This window comes from Scyliorhinus canicula, chromosome 17 (assembly GCF_902713615.1).
Source record: "Scyliorhinus canicula chromosome 17, sScyCan1.1, whole genome shotgun sequence".
Lineage (NCBI taxonomy): Eukaryota > Metazoa > Chordata > Chondrichthyes > Carcharhiniformes > Scyliorhinidae > Scyliorhinus > Scyliorhinus canicula.
This window is the reverse complement of record NC_052162.1, coordinates 102,340,402-102,359,841: the sequence shown is the minus strand read 5'-3', so window position 1 is coordinate 102,359,841 and position 19,440 is coordinate 102,340,402. Positions and strand designations below refer to the sequence as shown.

At 50.1% G+C, this 19,440-nt stretch overlaps 1 protein-coding gene across 1 annotated transcript in view; it reads left to right on the top strand.

Annotated features, from left to right (window-relative positions):
* LOC119952106 (zinc finger protein OZF-like) overlaps positions 1–19,440 on the top strand; it is a 162,512-nt gene that overhangs the window by 103,988 nt on the left and 39,084 nt on the right. The gene's annotated exons all lie outside the window — the stretch shown is intronic.

Sequence of the window (19,440 nt, the reverse complement as noted above, 5' to 3'; positions counted from 1 at the left end):
GCCACTCTCCCACCCTATCCCTGTAACCACACCTAACCTGCAATCTTTAGACACGAAGATGCAATTGATCATGGCCAATCCACATAAACTGCACATATTTGGACGCTAAGGGGCAAGTTAGCATGATCAATCCACTTAACCTGCACATCTTTAGATTGAGAGTAAACAGGAGCACCTGGAAGAAATCCACGCAAACACGGGGAGAATGTGCAAACTCCACACGGTCACCTGAGGCTGGAATCTAACCTGGTTCCCTGGTGCAGTGCTAACCTCACCACTGTGCCACCATGCCGTGATAGAGGCATCATCAGAGTCCGTCCCTCAAAACGAGGGTGACGTCTGCTAGGCTTCAAGATTCAAGACTGCTGTGTCCGCAGTAACAGAGCACACCAATCATAGAGGCTTTGGACAGGAGTTCCCCCGAGGAAGGAAAGGGTTCTCCAGCCCAGATCCTGCTCTCCTCTCCCCTGCTTCCCTTACTTCTCCATCACAGAGTTTATGTGCTGGGTTGGACGAGGCACCGTCACGGTTTGTGGCGAGTTCCTCCAGCCACCCATATCAGGTTTGCAAACCTCGCCCATTTTCAACGAATCCCTTCAGAATGTCTTCAAAGCTCTGTCCCCCTTGACATTGGGTAATGTTCTTGTTTTCTGAAAGAGAATTGGCGTGTGGAAGCAGTGTCCAGACCAGCAGAAATGAGTTGATGCAACCAGAGGAGTTGGGTGTCGGTCAGGATGCTGGGGTTTGGCTTATCCAATTGACTTGGACAATCCTTGGGAGAAATTCTCCCAACAGCCAGAGGTACCTTTGGTAAGTGACCCAAGTCTGGTCTAAGAAGAGGGCCCAGCCTATCAAATCTTTCAGAAAAGGCAGGGAAGGAGGAACAGAAACATAGCTGAATTTGAAGGAAAAGATCATCTATTGAGAAGGCCATGGAAACTCTCCAGAAAGGATGTGACAGTCTGGCTGGAATGGAGAGATCTGGAACACATTTAACAGAAAGGGGCAATTTTAATCGTTGCATGGATTGGGAGAAACAATCCACTGTCATTCTGAAAATAATTGATTTTGGACAGTTTCTGAAAAGGGAGGTTTTAACTAAAAAAAAATGCAAGGGACAGTGGATTTACAACCTAGGTAATGTCATGCTCCATTCAGACGGAGACGGTGACAGAGCGCTAATGTCGCAAATCTTGTAATCCAGAGGCCCAGGGTAATACAAAGCGGACATGGGTTCAAATCCCACCAGGGCAGATGAGGGAATTTAAATTTCATTATTTGGATCTGGAATGGAAAGTTAGTTGGCATTAAACTACCACTGATGGTGTTATAGGAGCGGAGTTTTTAGAACCCCAAAATATATCATGGAGTTCAACCAATCCCTTTAATGGATTGTTGCTTTTGAAGCACACGGCTTGTTCCCCAGGTGTGGTCGTACAATTATGGACACGTGGGTTTTTAAACACAAAACAATGTTTATTCCATGAATTCAACTTAACCTTTTTACATAAACATTGGATCCCTTAACACCCCTTCAAAGATAACCCCGAAAATAATACAACACTAAATAATCCCTCAAAATGTTCCTTCAAACCTCCAAAAGACTTGACATCTTTAAACAGAAACACATCAGGTTAAAGACATTACTATTATGAGTTTAAATCACCCAAATGATTTAGAGATAGTCTTTTTTGGCAGAGATCACCGCAGATCCAGCTTTGTTGCAAAACAAACAAACATTCCCAGCTTTCTCCTCAAAACTGGCTTTCCCTTTTAAACAGCTCACAGCAAACCAGCCAGGCACTTTTCAGCTGCTCTCCCAAACTGAAACGAAACACTGCAAAATGGCTGAGCTAAAAACCCAGCTCCACCCACACACTCAGTAATATTCAGAAATGCTGCTCCATTTCTTAAAGGTACTCTCACATGACAATGGTCATCAAAAGCCCATGCTGTTCACAAATGCCCCTTTAGGGAAGAAAATCTGTTAGATGGACTCCAGACCCATAGCAATGTGATTCACTGTTGACGGCAGTCCATTGGAAGAGCAACACGCCACACTGATGCCCACACCTCATCAAATAGTGAAAACAAAAACATGATTGGGAACAGACCTATTGTCTTGATGGGAAGGGAGCATTTTTCAAACAGCGAACTAACTTTGTTAGAAATGGTCAAGGGGACCTTTGTCCTAAATTCAGCAAAGGCTGACTGGGAAGCAATGTGACAGCAGCTGAACACGATAAACTGAAGAAAACTCTTAACAGATGGACCTGCAGAGAAATGTATCTGTATATTACGAGGAGAAACGAGTAGCTGTGGACAAAACCCGAAGGAGCGGGGGTTCCACTTGTGCCCTGAAGCAACCACAGTTAACATAAGAGGTAAGAGACCTCTTACTTCCAATATCCCAGTGCATTCAATATCCACTCCCTCAATGTTTCCTAGTGGCTTTATTAACCACTCTCTCAATGTATCCAAGTGCCTTCAATATCCACTCCCTCAATGTGTCCCAGTGGCTTTATTATTCTCTCAATGTATCCCAGTGCCTTCAAAATTCACTCTCTCAATGTGTCCCAGTACCATCAATATCCACTGTCAATGTGTTGCAGTGTCTTCAATATCCACTCTGTGTTTCCAAGTACCTTCAATATCCACCCTCTCAAGGGATACCTGGACCTTCAATATCCACTCTCTCCATGTGTCCCATTACCTTCAACATCCACTTTGTGTCGCAATGGAATAAATGGGTCTTTTTCAGGTTGTTAGGCATTGACCAGTGGGATGCCACCAGGGATCTGTGCTAGGACCCCACTGTTTACATTATATATTAATGATTGGGACAAAAGAATTAAACGTATTGTCTCCAAATTTGGAGATGATACAAAGTTGGGTGAGCTGTGAGGAGGATGCAGAGATGCTTCTGTGGGATTTAGACAGGCTGAGTGGGCATATGATTTTATTTATTGTGACATGTACCGAAGTACAGTGAAAAGTATTTTTCTGCGGCCAAGGGAACGTACACAGTATGTACATAGTCGGCAAAAAATGAATAATCGACAGAGTACATTGACAAATGGTACATCGACAAACAGTGATTGGTTACAGTGCAGAACAAGGGGCCAAACAAAGCAAATACATAAGCAAGAGCAGCATAGAGCATCGTTAATAGTGTTCTTACAGGGAACAGATCAGTCCGAGAGGGAGTCATTGAGGAGTCTTGTAGCTGTGGGGAAGAAGCTGTTCCTGTGTCTGGATGTGCGGGTCTTCAGACTTGTATATCTTCTGCCTGGTGGAAGGGTCTGGAAGAAGGCAATGCCTGGGTGAGAGGGGTCTCTGACAATGCTGTCTGCCTTTCTGAGGCAGCGGGTGGTGTATACAGAATCAATGTGAGGGTGGCAAGCTCGTGTGATGCGTTGGGCTGAGTTCACCACACTCAGCAGTTTCTTGCGATGTTGGACCGAGCGTTGCCATACCAAGCTGTGATGCAGCCGGATAGAATGCTCTCTGTGACACATCTGTAGAAGTTTGTGAGAGTCGATGCAGACATGCCGAATTTCTTTAGCTTCCATAGGAAGTAGAGACATTGTTGGGCTTTCCTGACTGTTGCATTAACGCAGGGGTGTCAAACTCAAATACACCGTGGGCCAAAATTTAAAAATTGGGACAAGTCGAGGGCCGGACTGGTTCAATGTTTTTTTGCAAAACTTATTGAAATGAACTTATTGAACCTGGAACTAATAAAGCTTAGGTTATTGCCTATAAAAACAACATTAAATATTAAATAAATAAAAAAATTAGTTGCATTTATTTCTTATTGCTTTATCTGGAGCTTTTACAGAGTAATTTCTAATGAAAACATTTTTCCACAGGCCAACACTTTGTGATTCACACTATACCTGAATAAACTCGGCATCAGCCATATCATACGCCATAGGCGCTTCAATTGCTGGGGCCAGCTTTAATAGTAATTAGATATTATTAGGGCAGCACGGTGGCCTAGTGGTTAGCACAACCGGCTCACGGCGCTGAGGTCCCAGGTTCGATCCCGGCTCTGGGTCACTGTCCGTGTGGAGTTTGCACGTTCTCCCCGTGTCTGCGTGGGTTTCGCCCCCACAACCCAAAAATGTGCAGAGTAGGTGGATTGGCCATGCTAAATTGCCCCTTAATTGGAAAAAATAATTGGCTAATCTAAATTTTAAAAAAAAGTAATTAGATATTATCTCGCAGGCCAAAGATAATTCCACCGCGGGCCTTTAGTTTGACATATATGCATTAACGTGAGTGGACCAGGACAGACTGTTGATGATGGTGATCACCACGAACTTAAAGTTAACGACCATTTTCACTTCTCAGCCATTAATGCAGATGGTATGGGGGGAGGGGTGGGGGGTGTCGTGCTACGCTTCCTGTAGGTGATGATCAGTTCCTTGGTCTTTCCGACATTTAGAGAAAGGTTGTTTTTGGTACACCGTGGCAGATGCTGTCCAATGTGGACGAATGTGAGATTATCTGCTTTGGTAGTAAAATAGGAAGACTGATTATTATTTGAACGGCTGTAAATTGAGGGAGGTGGATATTCAGCGAGACCTTGGTGTCCTTGTGCATCAGTCGCTGGAAGTAAATGCACAGGTACAGCAGGCAGTAAAGAAGGTAAATGGCCTTCGTAGCGAGAGGATTTGAAGATAGGAATAGAGATGTTATCCTGCAATTGTATAGGACATTGGTGAGGCCATACCTGGAGTATTGTGTGCAGTTTTGGTGTCATTATCTGAGGAAGGGTGTTCTTGCTATGGAGGGAGTGCAGCAAAGGTTTACCAGGCTGATTTCTGGGATGGTTGGACTGTCATGAGAGACCCAAATTGGTTAGGATTATATTTATTGGAGTTTAGAAGAATGAAATGAAAATCGCTTATTGTCACGAGTAGGCTTCAATGAAGTTACTGTGAAAAGCCCCTAGTCGCCACATTCCGGCGCCTGTCCGGGGAGGCTGGTACGGGAATCGAACCGTGCTGCTGGCCTGCAAGAATATTCCCCACGATGGGGAGCCCAGAACCAGGGGTCATAGAACCCGGGGTTTGAGGATAAGGGGTAAACCTTTTAGGACTGAGGTAAGGAGAAATTTCTTAACCCAGAAAGTGGTGAATCTGGAATTTGCTACCACAGAAAGTAGTTGAGACCAAGCGTTGTGTATTCCAAGTAGGAATTGAATACAGCTCTTAAGGCGAAAGGAATATGGTGGTAAAGTGGGATCAGGGTATTAAACTTGATGATCAGCCATGATCACAATGAATTGCGGAGCAGTCTTGAAGAGCCAAATGGCTTTCTCTTATTTTCTATGATTCAATGTTTCCAAAGACCTAGCAGGAGGGTTTTCTGACACAGTATGTAGACAGGCCAACAAGGGGCGATGCCACATTGGATTTGGTACTGGGTAATGAACCCGGCCAGGTGTTAGATTTAGATGTAGGTGAGCACTTTGGTGATAGTGATCACAATTCGGTTATGTTTACTTCAGTGATGGGCAGGGATAGGTATATACCACAAGGCAAGAATTATAGCTGGGGGAAAGCCAATTATGATGCTATTCGGCAAGATTTAGGATGTATAGGATGGGGAAGGGAACTGCAGGGGATGGGTACAATCGAAATGTGGAGCTTTTTCAAGGAACAGCTCCTGCATGTCCTTGATTTTTGTTTAAAAATAATTTTTATTGAAAAATTTCGTATTTGTATACCAACAACGAACCGCAATAAAATACCAACAATAATGATAACAGTCATAAACATTCGCCCATCCTTGGTGAACAACCAAACATATTAACAACAACTTAAATTAACACAATATTAAGTTAAATAACCATTTCAAAAAATAGAAGCAATAAAGAACACCCTCCTTTCCTCCCCCCCCGCCCCGGGTTGCCGCTGCCATTGACCAAGATACCTATCTTTGAGCCAGAAAGTCCAGAAAAGTCTGCCACCGTTTATAGAACCCTTGTACTGATCCTCTCAGGGCAAATTTGACCCCCTCCAATTTTATAAATCTCGCCATGTCACTGATCCAGGTCTCCACACTCGGGGGGCCTCGCATCCTTCCACTGCAGCAAGGTCCTCCGCCGGGCTACTATGGACGCAAAGGCCAGAACACCGGCCTCTTTCGCCGCCTGCACTCCCGGCTCCGCCGCAACTCCAAAAATCGCGAGTCCCCACCCTGGTTTGACCCTGGATCCAACCACCCTTGACACCGTCCCCGCCACCACCTTCCAGAATTCTTCCAGTGCCGGGCATGCCCAAAACATATGGGCATGGTTCGCTGGACTCCCCGAACACCTGGTGCACCTGTCCTCACCCCCAAAGAACCTACTCATCCGAGTCACAGACATGTGGGCCCGGTGCAGCACCTTAAATTGGATGAGACTCAGTCTCGCACATGAAGAGGAAGAGTTGACCCTCTCCAAGGCGTCCGCCCAAGTCCCATCCTCTATCTGCTCCCCTAGTTCCCCCTCCCATTTAGCCTTCAGCTCCTCCACTGACAACTCCTCCACCTCCTGCATTACCTTATAAATGTCAGGCACCTTCCCCTCTCCGATCCACACCCCCGAAAGCACTCTGTCCATCGCCCCCCGCGAGGGCAGCAAAGGAAATTCCTCCACCTGTCGTCTAGCAAACGCCTTTACCTGCAAGTATCTGAACATGTTCCCTTGGGGAGCCCAAATTTATCTTCCAGTTCCCCCAGGCCCGCAAACCTCCCGCCAATAAACAGGTCCCTCAATTTACTGATGCCCACCCTCTACCACCCCCTAAATCCCCCATCAGTGTTCCCCGGGATGAACCGATGATTTCCCCCTAATGGAGCCTCCATTGAGCCCCCTGTTTCCCCCTATGCCATTTCCACTGTCCCCAGATTTTTAGGGTCGCCGCCACCACCGGACACGTGGTATACCTCTTAGGAGAGAGCGGCAACGGCGCCGGTACCAGGACACACAGGCCCGTACCTCTACAGGACGCCATCTCCGTTCTTTTCCACGCGCACCCCCCCCCCCTCCCCACAATCACCCATTTACGCACCATTGACACATTGGCCGCCCAATAGTACCCCAAAAGGTTGGGCAGCGCCAGCCCGCCTCTATCCCTCCCTCGCTCCAGGAAAACCCTCTTCACTCTCGGAGTCCCATGTGCCCACACAAAGCTCAAGATACTGCTAGTCACTTTCCTAAAGAAGGCCCTGGGGATGAAGATGGGCAGGCACTGAAAGAGGAACAAGAACCTCGGAAGCACCGTCATTTTGACGGACTGCACCCTCCACGCCAACGACAGTGGCAGCATGTCCCACCTCTTGAACTCCTCCTCCATCTGATCCACAAGCCTGGTGAAATTATGCTTGTGAAGAGTCCCCCAGTCCCTGGCCACCTGCACCCCCAGGTACCTAAAACTCTCCCCTGCCCTCCTAAGCGGGAGCCTACCAATTCCCCCCTCCTGTTCCTCAGGGTGCACCACAAACACCTCACTCTTGCCTAAATTTAGTTTATAACCTGAAAAGGTCCCAAACTCAGCTAGCAGGTCCATCACCCCCGGCATCCCTCCCACCGGGTCCGCCACATACAGTAGCAGGTCATCGGCATACAACGACACCCTATGTCGGAACATAGGCACCTTCCTGAATCCCTCAACGCCATCCCCAACGGTTCAATTGCCAATGCAAACAATAAGGGGGACAGGGGGCAACCCTGCCTGGTCCCTCTATAAAGCCGGAAGTACTCTGACCTCCTCCCATTCGTGGCCACACACGCCATCGGGGCCTCATATAGCAGCCTCACCCATCGAATAAACCCTTCACCAAATCCAAACCTCCCCAACACCTCCCATAAGTACCCCCACTCCACTCTATCGAAGGCCTTCTCCGCATCCAGCGCCACCACTATCTCAGCCTCCCCCTCAATCGCCGGCATCATGATGACATTCAACAACCTCTGCACATTCGTGTTCAGCTGCCTTCCCTTAACAAAACCTGTCTGGTCCTCGTGTACAACCCCTGGCACACAGTCCTCTGTCCTGGTGGCCAGGATCTTTGCCAGCACCTTGGCATCCACATTAAGGAGAGATATGGGCCTGTATGAACCACACTGCTGGGGGTCCTTGTGCCTCTTTAAGATGAAAGAAATGAGCGCCCACGACATTGTCGGGGGCAAAGTCCCCCCTTCCCACGCCTCATTAAGTGTCCGCACCAGCAAGGGGCCCACTAGGTCCACAAACTTTTCATAAAACTCCACCGGGAACCCATCAGGCACCTTCCCTGACTGCATCTGCCCGATCCCCTTAACCAGCTCCTCCAGCTCAATCGGCGCCCCCAACCCCTCCACCTGCTCCTCCTGCACCTTCGGGAGAGAAAGCCCGTCGAGGAACCTCTTCATTCCCCTCCTCTCCACCGTTGGCTCCGACCGGTACAGTTCCCCGTAAAAGTCCTTGAAGACCTCATTCACCTCTACCCCCTTCCGCACCACATTCCCACTCTTATCTCTCACTCCAGCAATTTTCCTTGCCGCATCCCGCTTGCGGAGCTGATGAGCCAGCATCCTACTCGCCTTTTCACCATGTTCATACACTGACCCTTGTGCCTTCCTCCACTGTGCCTCTGCCTTTCTAGTGGTCAACAAATCAAATTTATCCTGTAGGCTGCGTCTCTCTCCCAACAATCCCTCCTCTGGTGCCTCCGCGTACCTCCTATCTACCTCCAGGATCTTCCCCACCAGTCTATCCCTCTCACTCTTCTCACTCCTCTCCCTGTGTGCCCGGATGGATATCAGCTCCCCACGAATCACTGCCTTCAGGGCTTCCCAGACCATCCCCACCCGGACCTCCCCCGTATCATTCACCTCGAGGTACCCCTCAATACTTGCCCGGACCCTCCTGCACACCTCCTCCTCCGCCAACAACCCCACATCCAACCGCCACAACGGGCGCTGGTCCCGCACCTCCCCCATCTCCAACTCCATCCAATGCGGAGCGTGGTCGGAGATTGCAATGGCCGAATATTCGGCCTCCTCCACTCTCGGAATCAGTCCCCTACTCACCACGAAGAAGTCTATCCGAGAATATGTACGTGGGAGAAGAAAGAGTACTCCCGTGCCCTCGGCCTCACAAACCTCCATGGGTCCACCCCTCCCATCTGGTCCATAAACCCCCTCAGCACCTTGGCCGCCGCCGGCCTCCTACCCGTCCTTGAACTGGACCGATCCAGTGAAGGATCCAACACCGTATTGAAGTCCCCCCCATAATCAGACCTCCCGCCTCTAGATCCGGGACACGTCCCAGCATACGCCTCATAAAGCCCGCGTCATCCCAATTTGGGGCATACACACTAACAAGTACCACCTTCTCTCCCTGAAGCCTGCCCCTTACCATAACAAACCAAACCCCCTTATCCGCCACCACCTCAGATGCCTCAAACGACACATTTTTACCCACCAGAATCGCCACTCCCCGGTTCTTCACATCCAACCCGGAGTGGAAAACCTGCCCCACCCACCCCTTCCTCAGACGGACCTGGTCCGCCACCTTCAGGTTGGTCTCCTGAAGCATTGCCACATCTGACTTTAGCCCCCTCAGATGAGCAAGTACCCTAGACCGCTTCACCGGCCCATTCAGTCCTCTCGCATTCCAGGTGACCAACCGGATCAGAGGGTGTCCCGCCCCCCCTCCCCCGTCGATTAGCCATAGCCCGTCGACTGCCCGCCCCAGGCCAGCACCCCCCCCCGCCCGACCCAGTCCCCACGCGACAGCACCTCACCTCTGTCCCCCCAGCCCACACCAGCTCCTTCCTGACCCTGCCAGCAGCAACCCGGTATTCCCCTTTCCCCCCTCCCTCCCCCGCCAGGCTAAGAACCCTCCTAGCCGCGACCCGTCCTCCATTGTACTTCCGTGGGTCAGCTAACTTCTGCTGACTCCGGAAACTCCCACCAAAAACCCGACCCCTCCCAAAGTGGGATCGTCCCCCATCCTGTCACTCCTCAAGGCACCGCTCCAGCGCGGGGAGGAACCAGTTAAGTCCCCCCCCCCCCCATCATCATCTCCACCCCCCAGCCCCGTAACGCGGGAAACCAGAGGAAAGCCCACGCTTTCGCACTGCCCCGCCACACCCTTCTGACGCAGCTCCCAAATACCAGCCCCACTCCATACCCCCAACCCTATACAGAATACAACAGACCTCCTAACGCCCCCCCCCCCCCCGCAAAATACAAAACTCAAAACAATGCCCCCCAACAAAAAACAGAACAACACCCCAATAAATAACCATATCAAAATTCCAAAAGTACAGAAAAAACACAGCAACAGCAGAAACCAGCAATAAAGCATTACAACCGACCCCGCAACTCCCAACCCTTAGTTCAAGTCCATCTTCTCCGTCCGCACAAAGGCCCATGCCTCCTCCGGGTAATCAAAATAATAATGCCGCTCCAAATAAGTTACGCACAAGCGCGCCGGCTGCAACATTCCAAACTTTATTTTCTTCTTATAGAGCACCTCCTTCGTCCGATTAAACCCGGACCGCCGCTTAGCTACCTCCGCACTCTAATCCTGGTAGATCCGTACTACCCCATTCTCCCAATTGCTGCTCTTGGCCCAGCGCAGCACACACTCCCGATCACTGAACCGGTGGAACCGCACCAGCACCGCCCGCGAGGGTTCATTCTCCTTAGGCCTCCTGGCCAGTACTCTGTGGGCTCCCTCCAGCTCCAGGGGCAGATGGAAAGATCCTGCCCCACTAGCGAGTTCAGCATCATGGCCACGTAGGTTGTCAGAGGAGGAGGGTCGGCCCCTCCAGCCCCTCCGCAAGGCCCAAGATCCTCAGATTCTTCCGCCTCATGCGGAGATCAAGCTCCTCGAAGCGGTCTTGCCACTTCTTGTGGAGTGCCTCGTGCCCCTCCACCTTACTCACGAGGACCACGGCCTCCTCCTCTCGTTCAGCGGCCTGCTCCTGCAACGCCTGGATGGCAGCACCCTGGGTCGTCTGAATCTCCGAAAGCTTTTTATTCGTTTCCTACAGAGAGCTCAGCACCTCAGCCTTAAAATCTGCAAAACAGCGCAGGAGAGCAGCTTGCTGCTCCTGCGCCCACAGCCTCCACTCCTCTGGTGCTCCGCCGGCCGCCATTTTGGAATCCTTCCCCCGTTTTTTCCCGCTTTCCACTCCGTGTTCGAGGCATAAAATGTGGAAAAAGCGGATCACCACACCTCCCACCGGGAGACGTCGAAAAAATTCAGTTTTGGGCTCTAAAAAGAGCCGAAAAGTCATTTTGAATCGGGGGCTCCCAAATCTGCGGCTTCCTACGTCATCGCCGCCACCGGAAGTCCACTGCGTGTCCTTGATAAGTATGTACCTGTCAGGCAGGGAGGAAGTTGTCGAGCAAAGGAACCGTGGTTTACTAAGGAAGTTGAAGCACTTGTCAAGAGGAAGAAGAAGGCCTATGTTAGGATGAGACATGAAGGCTCAGTTAGGGCACTTGAGAGTTACAAGTTATCCAGGAAGGACCTAAAGGGAGAGTTAAGAAGAGCGAGGGGAGGACACGAAAAGTCATTGGCGGATAGGATCAAGGAAAACCCTAAGGCTTTCTATAGGTATATCAGGAACAAAAGAATGACTAGAGTAAGATTAGGGCCAATCAAGGATAGTAGTGGAAAGTTGTGTGTGGAATCAGAGGAGATAGGGGAAGCGTTAAATGGATATTTTTCGTCAGTGTTTACACTGGAGAAAGACAATATTGTCGAGGAGAATACTCCGGTTCAGTCGACCAGGCTAGATGGAATTGAGGTTCACAAGGAGGAGGTGTTAGCAATTTTGGAAAGTGTAAAAATAGATAAGTCCCCTGGGCCAGATGGGATTTATCCTAGGATTCTCTGGGTAGCCAGGGAGGAGATTGCAGAGCCTTTGTCCTTGATCTTTATGTCGTCTTTGTCGACAGGAATAGTGCCGGAAGACTGGAGGATAGCAAATGTTGTCCCCTTGTTCAAGAAGGGGAGTAGAGACAACCCTGTTAATTATAGACCTGTGAGCCTTACTTCAGTTGTGGGTAAAATATTGGAAAAGGTTATAAGAGATAGGGTTTATAATCATCTTGAAAAGAACAAGTTGATTAGCGATACTCAACACGGTTTTGTGAAGGGTAGGTCGTGCCTCACAAACAGTATTGAGTTTTTTGAGAAGGTGACCAAACAGGTGGATGAGGGTAAAGCGGTTGATGTGGTATATATGGATTTCAGTACGGCGTTTGATAAGGTTCCCCACGGTAGGCTATTGCAGAAAATACGGAAGTATGGGATTGAAGGTGATTTAGCGGTTTGGATCAGTAATTGGCTAGCTGAAAGAAGACAGAGGGTGGTGGTTGATGGCAAATGTTCATCCTGGAGTTCAGTTACTAGTGGTGTACCGCAAGGATCTGTTTTGGGGCCACTGCTGTTTGTCTTTTTTATAAATGACCTGGAAGAGGGTGTAGAAGGATGGGTTAGTAAATTTGCAGATGACACGAAGGTCGGTGGAGTTGTGGATAGTGCTGAAGGATCTTATAGGTTACAGAGGGACATAGATAAGCTGCAGAGCTGGGCTGAGAGGTGGAAGATGGAGTTTAATGCGGAAAAGTGTGAGGTGGTTCACTTTGGAAGGAGCAACAGGAATGCAGAGTACTGGGCTAATGGCAAGATTCTTGGTAGTGTAGATGAACAGAGAGATTGCGGCATCCAGGTACATAAATCCCTGAAAGTTGCCACCCAGGTTAATAGGGCTGTTAAGAAGGCATATGGTGTGCTAGCCTTTATCAGTAGGGGGATTGAGTTTCGGAGCCACGAGGTCATGCTGCAGCTGTACAAAACTCTGGTGCGGCCGCACCTGGAGTACTGCGTGCAGTTCTGGTCACCACATTATAGGAAGGATGTGGAAGCTTTGGAAAGGGTTCAGAGGAGATTTACTGGGATGTTGCCTGGTATGGAGGGAAAGTCATATGAGGAAAGGCTCAGGGACTTGAGGTTGTTTTCGTTAGAGAGGAGAAGGCTGAGAGGTGACTTAATAGAGACATATAAGATAGTCAGAGGGTTAGATAGGGTGGACAGTGAGAGTCTTTTTCCTCGGATGGTGATGACCAACACGAGGGGACATAGGGGACGAGGGGTGGTAGATATAGGACAGATGTCAGAGGCAATTTCTTTTTTCGGAGAGTAGTAGGGGTGTGGAACGCCCTGCCTGCAACAGTAGTAGACTCGCCAACTTTAAGGGCATTTAAGTGGTCACTGGATAGACATATGGATGAAAATGGAATAGTGTAGGTCAGATAGGCTTCAGATGGTTTCACGGGTCGGCGCAACATCGAGGGCCGAAGGGCCCGTACTTCGCTGTAGTGTTCTATGTTCTATATCCACTCTCAGTGTCTCCCAGGACCTTCAATAACTACTCCTTCAATTTGTCCCACCCTCTAACTCACCCTCTCAATGTGTTCCTGATCCTTCATTATCCTCTCCCTCAATGTGTTCCAGTGCCCTCAAAATCACTCCCTCAATGAGTTCAGGGATCTTCAATATCCGTTCTCTCAATGTGCCCCAGGAGGTTTCATATCCACTCTCCAATGTGTCCCAGTACCTTCTGAATCAACTGTCTCAAATGTGTTCCAGTACCTTCAATATCAACTCTTTCAATGTGTCCCGGTCCTTCAATATCTACTTCTTCAATGTGTCCAAGGACCTTATATATTCACTCTCTCAATGTATCCCACGACCTTGAAAATGCACTCTTGTTAATGTGCCCCCGACCCCCATACCTTCAATAACCACTCTGATTGTGTCCCAATACCTTAACTATGTGTTCCCGGATCTTCAATATCCGCTCTTTCAATGTGTTACTGTTCCAGCACAATCAATATCCACTCTCTCAATGTATCCCAGGACCTTGAATATGCACTCTTCATCGTATCTCAGGACCTAATTTTCTCCAAAGAAGTCGATAAAATGCTGCCACCTCCGGGCGAACCCTAACGTCGATCCTCTCAGGGTGAATTTGATCTTCTCACGCCTGAGCCATGTCACTCACCCATACCCCCGATTTTGGGGGCTCCGAGTCCCTCCATGCCAATAAGAACCGTCTCCAGGTTACCAGTGAGGCAAAGACCAAAATGTCAGCCTCTTTCGCCGCTCCGACACTCCAAAAATCACCAACTCTGGACTTAGTACCATGGACATGACATCAGCAAATTTTGGCCAGAATCCCCTAAGCTTTGGACATGCCCTGAACATGTGGAGATGGTTTTGGACCCTCCCGCACACCTCCCAAACCTGTCCTCCACCCCTTCAAAGGACCTGCTCATATGGACCACAGTCGTATGTGCCCGGTGGACCACCTTAAATTGTATCAGGCTGAGCCTGGCAAACGACGAGGACGCGTTGACTCTTATCAGAGCATCCTCCCACAGACCCACCTCTAGTTCCTTGCCCAACTCATCCTCCAATTTACGCTTTACCTCCTCTATCTGGGTTCCCTCCCATTTCATGAGTTCTTTATAAATTTCTGAGACCTTCCCCTCCCCCACTTCCGCTTTCGAAACTACCTTGTCCTATATCTCCTGAAATGGTAGAAGCGGAAAGGTGGAGTACCGAGCCGGCGAGAACAGCAGAGATGCCATTACCAATGCCCCTAAACTTGTGCCCTTACATGATGCCGCCTCCACCCATTCCCACACCGACCTGATCATTGTTATATTTGCCGTTCAATAACAGTTCCTAAAATTCGGTAGGGCCAGCCGCCCCCCCTCCCCACCCACCCACCGCCCTTGGCCTGGCGTCCGGCAGCACCCTCTTTACTCGCAGGGTTTTGCCCACCCACACATACCCAGAGATCACCCAGAGATCACCGCATTGACCCTCATAAAGAAGACTTTTGGAATAAAAACAGGGAGACACTGGAATATGAACAAAAATTTCGGGAGAAACGTCATCTTTACGGTTTGTACCCTCCCAGTGACAACAGGCGCGTATCCCACCTTCGAAAGTCCTCCTTTATCTGCTCCACTAACCGAGACAAATTTAACTTGTGTAGCTGCTCCCACTCCCACGCCACCTGGATTCTCAAGTACCGAAAACTCCCATCACCTTGAACGGCATCCCTCACAGTGTCCTCTCCTGCCCCCTCGCCTGGATCGCAAAGATCTCACTCTTACCCATGTTCAATTTATATCCGGAAAACCAGCAAATTCCCCGAGGATCCGTATAATCTCTGCAATCCCCGCCAATGGGTCAGAAATATACAAGAGGTCGTCCACGTATAACGAGACCCTGTGCTCCACCCACCCCCCCCCCTCCCTCCGTACTATCCTCTGCCAGTCCTTCGACGCTCTCACCGCCATCGCTAGTGGCTCTATGGCGAAGGCGAACAGCAGTAGGGAGAGTGGACATCTCTGCCTCGTCCCCCGATGCAGCCTAAAATATTCCAAGCTTACTCGGTTCGTCCGCACGTTCGCCACCGGTGCTTGGTACAGCAACCAGACCCAGTCCACAAGACCCTGCCCAAACCCAAACCACTCCAGGACCTCCCACAGGTATTACCACTCCACCGAATCAAAGCCCTTCTCCGCCTCCATGGCGACCACTATCCACCTCCCTACCCTTGGAGAGGATCATGATCACATTTAAGGGCCTTCTGACGTTGGCCGTTCACTGCCTTCCTTTTACAAACCCTGTCTGGTCCTCCCCTGGCACACAATCCTCTATTCTCGAGGCTAAGGTCTTGGCCAACAATTTGGCGTCCATGTTCAGGAGGGAGATTGGCCTGTATGACCCGCATTGTTCCGGGTTCTTCTCACGCTTCCGAATCAGGGAAATCGAAGCCTGTGATATAGTTGGGGGAAGAACCCCTCGCTCCCTAGCCTCATTGACCGCCCTCAACAGCAAGGGCCCCAGCACCCCGGAAAACCTCTTGTAAAATTCCATTGGGTACCCATCCGGCCCCAGGGCCTTGTCTGACTGCATAGTCTCCAATCCTTCCACTACTTCAAACAGCCAAATCGGGGCCCCTAGGCCTTCCACCAGCTCTTCCTCCACCCTTGGAAACCACAGTCCTTCCAAAAACCACCTCATCCCCTCTCGTACAGCCTACTTTAAAATTCTCTGAACACGCCGTTCACCCTCGCTGTTCCCCCCTCTATCCTTCACTCTCCCTATTTCCCTAGCTGCCTCCCATTTCCTTAGCTGGTATGCTAACATCCTGCTGGCCTTCTCCCTGTATTCATACACCGCCCCTCTAGCTTTTCTCAACTGCCCCACCGCCTTTCCTGTAGTTAGCAGCCCAAACTCGATCTGCAGCAGACCTGCCTCCGGAGCCTTTTGAGTACCTCTTGTCGACCAGAAAAATCTCCCTCACCAGCCTGTCCATCTCTGCCTGCTCCGCCTTCTCCCGATGAGCCCGAATCTTCCCCAATACCCGCCTCACGAACACCACATCGTTCGGTGCATGAATGTTCACTAATACCACCGGCATCTTCTCCAGCTGCCCACTCACCATGATGTCCCCGTGTTTCCCCCCCCCCCCGAGTCCGCCACGATGCCTCCCACTTCAAATGACACCCGCTTACTTATCAGAATCGCTATCACCCTTATTTTAGAGTCTAGCCCCGAATGGAATACCTGCCCAACCCACCCCTTCGTCAGCCTAGTCTGATCCACCACCCTCAGGTTTGTCTTCTGTAGCATTGTGCCACATCTGCCTTTAACCTCTTCAGATGCGCGAACACGCGGGTCCTCTTGACCGGCCCATTCAGCCCTCTCACATTCCATGTGATCAGATCAGCCTGGTCAGGGCGCACAGCCCCCCAGTCTGATCAACCATACCCTTCCTAGGTCAGCTTCCAGCCCGCACCTCTTCAGGCCCGCCCTCGGGTGCCCACCGTCGTCAGCCCCCGCTCTATCGCCATTCATCAAACCCTCCTCTGTCAGCAGATTTCTACCCCCACCCATAACAAAATAGCAGTTCCAACCCCCATCGGCAAACGTATCACTTGCTCGTCCCCGACTGCGCTCCGTAAGCTAGCCCGCCCAGCTAGCCTGGTAACCCCCACCCATGGCGCCAAGCATCCTACCTCCCATTCCGCTACCCCACCCCCCCTCCGCTCCGACTAACAATAATTTCTATATACAAACATTACAATCCCCAACAAACACAAAGAAGAAAAATCAACCCACCGTTGACAACAAAGCAAACCCACAAGACAACACTGAGCAACGGACCCATAGTGCAAAAAGATTCATACAAACCAGAAGTAAAGAAGTTTAACAGAAGTTTCAAAACATAAACACTCGCTCCAAAGTTCAATATCCTCCATCTCCTGTCAGTCCTTTGTCCCTGATAAAGTTCATCGCCTCCTCTGGCGATCCGAAGTAAAGTTCCTGGTCCTCGTACATAACCCACAAACGCGTTGGGTACAACATGCCAAACTTCACCCCTTTCCTAAAGAGGGCCGACATTGCCTTATTGAAGCTCGCCCTTCTATTGGCCAGCTCGGCTCCTAGGTCCTGATAGACACGCAGCTCGCTGCCTTCCCATGTGCAGCACCTCGTCTGTCTTGCCCACCTCAGAATCTGTTCCTTATCCAGGAACCAGTGCATTCACACCACCATCGCCCTCGGCGGCTCGTTTCTCTGCGGCTTCCTCATAAGTGTCCTGTGCACCCTATCCACTTCCAAGGGCCGAGCAAACACTCCTTTCACCCCGCAACCTCTCAAACATTCATGCCACATATTCACCAGCATCAACTCCTTCGCGCCCTCCGGCAGGCCGACGATCCTTAAATTCTGCCTGCGCGATCTATTCTCTAGATCCTCCACTTTGTCCTGCAGCCTCTTCTGATGACCTCTCATCAGCCTCGCCTCCACCGCCATCGCGGCAAGCTGCTTATCTGCCTCCTCCACCTGCTGGATCGCCTGGCCTTGGGCCTCTAACCTCCGTTCCATGCGGTCGATCTCCACCTTTACAGGATCCATGACTCTGGATCCAGAGACTCCTTCCTCTGCTGAGCAAAATTCTCATACAGAAAGATCACAAGTTGTTCTGTCAACCACTGGGCTGGCAAACTCGGCCCATGACCCTCCGCAATCTTTCCCTGTGTCGCAGGCTCAAAACCATCTTTCAACGAACGCACTCTCCTTTTTAGACCACTTCTGGTCCACAAATCCATAAACCGATGGGATACTCTCCTCTTCCACCTCACCAGCACCTTATACTGTAACTCAGTTTCACTGTTAATCCGGGGAAAAGGTCCAAAACGTCCACCACAAGCGAGAGCCACCAAATGTGCAACCACTCACACCATGGTTGCCTCCGGAAGCCGTGCCCCGATACCTTAACTTTGCACTCTCTCAATGTGTCCCAGGACCTTCAATATCAGCTCACTCAATTTGTTACTGTTCCAGCACAATCAATATCCACCCTCAATGTAGGACATAGAACATTACAGCGCAGTACGGGCCCTTCGGCCGTCGATGTTGCGCTGACCCGTGAAACCATCTGAAGCCTATCTGACCTACACTATTCCATTTTCATCCATATGTCTATCCAGTGACCACTTAAATGCCCTTAAATTTGGCGAGTCTACTACTGTTGCAGGCAGGGCGTTCCACACCCCTACTACTCTCTGAGTAAAGAAACTGCCTTTGACATCTGTCCTATATCTACCACCCCTCAATTTAAAGCTATGTCCCCCTCGTGTTGGTCATCACCATCCGAGGAAAAAGACTCTCACTGTCCACCCTATCCAACCCTCTGACTATCTTCTATGCCTCTATTAAGTCACCTCTCAACCTTCTCCTCTCTAACGAAAACAACCTCAAGTCCCTGAGCCTTTCCTCGTAAGACCTTCCCTCCATACCAGGCAACATCCTAGTAAATCTCCTCTGAACCCTTTCCAAAGCTTCCACATCCTTCCTATAATGTGGTGACCAGAACTGCACGCAATACTCCAGGTGCGGCCGCACCAGAGTTATGTACACCTGCAGCCTGACCTCGTGGTTCCGAAACTCAATCCCCCTACTGATAAAGGCTAGCACACCATATGCCTTCTTAACAGCCCTTGTATCGCAGTCCTTCAATATCTACTCTCTCAATGTGTCCCAGGACCTTATGTATTCACACTCAATGTATCTCGGGACCTTGTCCCCCACTCCCCATACACTGTTTGATTGTGTCCCAATACCGGAACTATCCTCTCTCACTAGTGTGTTCCAGGACCTTCAATATCCACACTCTCAATGTTTCAGAGGACCTTGAAAATTAGCTGTCAATGTCCCCCCCCCCCCCCCCCCCCCCCCCCATACCTTCAATAGCCACTTTCTCAATGTGTCCCAGTACCTTCAATATCCACTATCTCAGTGTGTTCCAGTAACATTAATGTACAATCTCAATGTATCTCAGTACCTTCAG